At 36.6% G+C, this 3,963-nt stretch overlaps 1 pseudogene; it reads left to right on the top strand.

The window, feature by feature from the left end:
* Positions 1–295: 295 nt before the first annotated feature.
* LOC129641890 (olfactory receptor 10AG1-like) lies at positions 296–1,244 on the top strand (annotated as a pseudogene).
* Positions 1,245–3,963: the final 2,719 nt, after the last annotated feature.

Genomic DNA, 3,963 nt, shown 5'->3' with positions numbered 1-3,963 from the left:
TTTTACATTTTTATTGTTTAATTGAAGACATATACTTACATTGTAAACACAGGAGTTTTGATATAAAAAAATATATGATGACCCATGATAGATAAAAGAGACTGAAGAGATTTTTTTCTTAAACATATATTTAATATTAATGAAAAATATATTTCACTACATTTTCACAGATCTTATCGGTAATAGGTTTTGTTTTTATAGGGAACTGGGAAAATAAGAGGACATAGCATCCTGTTTATACATAAGGAAACAACATTCAAAAAGTGAAATAATGGTATTTCTGATTTAATCATTCCCACAGATGAAATATGAAGAGATGGAAGCAGAAGACAATGTATCCACAGTTATACAACTTGTACTCCTGGGGTTTTCTGACCTTCCAAACCTTCAAGGGCTATTATTTGGGTTGTTCTCTGTCATTTACGTCATTATCTTAACTGGAAATAGTCTCATAATAATACTAACTAGGCTTGACCCAACTCTGCAGAAAACCATGCATTTCTTCTTGGCAAATTTTTCCTCCTTGGAAATCTGTTATGTGTCTGTCACTCTCCCTAGGAGTCTGGTGAACCTTTGGACTCAGGACAGAAGAATATCTCTCCTGGACTGTGCCACCCAAATGTGCTTCTTCCTTATTCTCGGAACCACTGAGTGTATCCTCCTGGCTGTGATGGCCTATGACTGCTGTGTGGCTGTCTGTGACCATCTGCACTATCCCCTGGTCATGACTCCAAAGTCGTGTCTCCAGCTGGCTGTGGGCTCCTGGGTCAGTGGAATCCCAGTGTAGATAGCACAAATGTGCCAGATCTTCTCTCTGCATTTCTGTCATTCAAATGAGATTAACCACTTCTGTGACATTCCCCCCATTCTGAAGCTGGCCTGGGGAGACGTCTACTTTTGCACACGAGCTGTCAGTCTATGCAGTAGTTCTGTTGGTTGCTGCAGTGCCTTTTATATTAATACTTGCCTCTTACAGTAAAATCGTCTGCACTATTTTGAGGTTGCCAACAGCCAGAGGAGCCAAAGCCTTCTCCACGTACCCTTCTCACCTGTTGGTTGTGCTTTTATTTTTTGGTTCTGCTACCATTACCTACTTCAGGCCCAAATCCATTCACTCTGCAGGAACTGACAGACTCCTCTCTCTGTTCTACACCATAGTGACTCCGATGTTCAATCCCATGATATACAGCCTTCGGAACAAGGATGTGATTGCATCATTGAGAAAATTGTTACTTAAAGTATAGATTGAAGGCAGGAGGAGATGGGATGACAGAGGACAGGATGGTTGGATGGCATCACCGACTCAATGGACATGAGTTTGAGCAGACTCTGGAAGTTAGTGATGGACAGGCTTGCTGCACTTCATGGGGTCACAAAGAACTGGACTCCACTGAGTGACTGAAAACATATAAATATAGTGTGATGAGTATATTTATAAATGTTTCAGCTGTTTGTCACACAGTTATCAGAGAAAGATTTTAAATATCTATATTTTCCCCTTAAAAACTTTGCTATTTCTAGCTTATAAGATACTTTTAGATACTTTAAAATAACCCGCAGTTGACTGTGCTTGAATATTTATTGGGCTTCCCTGGTGGCTCAGATGGTAGAGAATCAGCCTGCAATGCGGGAGACCTGGTTTGATACCTGGGTAGGGAAGATCCCTTGGAGGAGGGAATGGCTACCCACTTCAGTATTCTTGCCTGGAGAATCCCCACAGACAGAGGTGTCTGGAGGGATAATTAGTCAAATTGTCTTCAATATTTCATACCTAAATAATCCTGTATTGTGAATAAAGAACAATATTCATGACATACTTTATGAAAAAACAAAATAGAATTCAAGCTATTAAGACTTTTGGCTTAAATATACCTTAAAACATGCAAGATTTCTTACCTAAATCACAGCTTCTATTTTTCCACTTCTATTGTTGGCATTTTTTGGTTCAGTTGCATGGAAACTGACCAGTAGCAGTTAAGTAATGACTATTTGAAGGAGGAATTGAACAAGTAAATGAACAAATGCATATTACCTTGCCCTATGTCAGACTCCTGGAAAAATCTAGAAACTTCAAAGAATCATTAGGCACTAGGAGTATGTTTATTTAGCCCACTGAACCCTCATGAAGAATTACTTCAATCATCATAACAAAAGAAAATCTTTCATGTACTGAGTACTTTTCCTAACTGCATGTTATAGAAGAATCTGTTTGTCTCAACACTTTTACTTTGTACATATTTCTATATTCTATGTAGCAATTTTGACCCCAAAACAATCTGCTTTAAATTATTTCATCACTGACTTCCAAACTACCCCAATGCTAATTCATATTTTAGAAATAAAATATATGCATTTTTAATGTGAAGAAAATGTTAGAAGTTCTTTTCAGAATTATACAGTTTCCACAATTGCATTTACATTAGTGTACCTTGCCTAATCCTCCATATTTTTAACCTTCTCTAAGTGATATAATTTTTAAACCTTTGAAATTATGTTCACAAGGAAAATGAGCACCTGTCAATAGAATCATTAACAGGTATCCTCCCAATTCCATTCAGATGGCACGGTGGTAAAGAATCTACCTGCCAATGCAGAAGATGCAAGAGACACGAGTTTGATCCCCGTGTCAGGACGTTCCCCTGGAATAGGAAATGGCAACTCACTCTAGTCTTCTTGCCTGTGAAATTCCATGAACAGAAGAGCCTGGTGGGCTACAGTCCAGGTGGTCCCAAAGAGTCGGATACGACTGAGCGACTGAGCACACACACACACACACACACTCAGCAGCTCATTTAGAGAGTACATCCACTGGCAGTGCTTTGGACAGTATGCTCTTTTGTTATTTTAGTTATAATTGTCCACATGTGTATAAGGCAATGTTAGCTCCTGTCATGAAGCTAGTTATAGTTCACGTCTCAGTCCATTTGCTTCCTTTAATATCTAGGCAGTAAATATGATGTACTAAGTTTAGTTATTTATGCATTTTATTCATAGTGTCTATATGCATATATACCTTCTAATTAAATGTTTAGTATGTTTATATACTTTTATATATAGTCCTTAATGTAATCTAAGATGAGGATTATAACAGTGGTGATAAAGATGACGATAGCAGTTTTGTTTCTGAAATTTAGGAAAGCAGGAATCACAACATCATGGGAATAGTGCTGTTCCCTAAATTCACAAAATGTCATGTGTAAAGCAAGTGATTCAATTATACATATACATGTACCTTTTCTGTTTCAAACTCTTTCCCCATTTACATTGTTACATAATATTGAGCAGCACTCCCTGTGCAGTAGGTAAGTCTTCATTCAACATCCATTTTAAGTATAGCAGTGTGTTTGTCACATCTTTTTTTTTTTTAATTTCTGCGTGTAAATGATATCATGTGATATTTCTCTATGTTTGACTTCACTCAGTATGACAATCTCTACGTCCATCCATGTTGTTGAAAATTACATCACTTCATTCTTTTTAGCAGCTGAATAATATCAGTTTTTAATACTTTTAATATGTGTGTTATGACTGATATTTTGGACGTTCCAAGGGAAGTGTGCTTTTCTTTTCTGTGCATGCATTCAACCCAACTTAATCCGATTTCTGAACTTCTGTGGATGTATATAGCTGTGAATATAAACATATTTCATAAGCATTTTGCAAGAATTTAATATATCCACAATGTCTATGGGAAGAATAGTAAGAAAGGCCCTGGAATGACCTCTTGATATTTCAAAGAAAAGAGTTGCATGTTTCTGTAAGTGTGGCTTTCATAATTATGATATTCCACATCTAGGAATTTGATGATCTGAAAGCAGTTGTTAGACAAATCTCTTACATTTTAAATAATATTTCATTGTATAATCAATTTTGTTGTTGTATAATTCTGACATGTAAAAGCATTGTTATACCTGTAAGCCTTGAACTTTTCTTATAACTTGGTTCATAACAAGTATAACCCCT

This window comes from Bubalus kerabau, chromosome 1, assembly GCF_029407905.1.
Source record: "Bubalus kerabau isolate K-KA32 ecotype Philippines breed swamp buffalo chromosome 1, PCC_UOA_SB_1v2, whole genome shotgun sequence".
Classification (NCBI taxonomy): Eukaryota; Metazoa; Chordata; class Mammalia; order Artiodactyla; family Bovidae; genus Bubalus; species Bubalus kerabau.
This window is presented reverse-complemented; position numbering and strand designations above follow the sequence as displayed.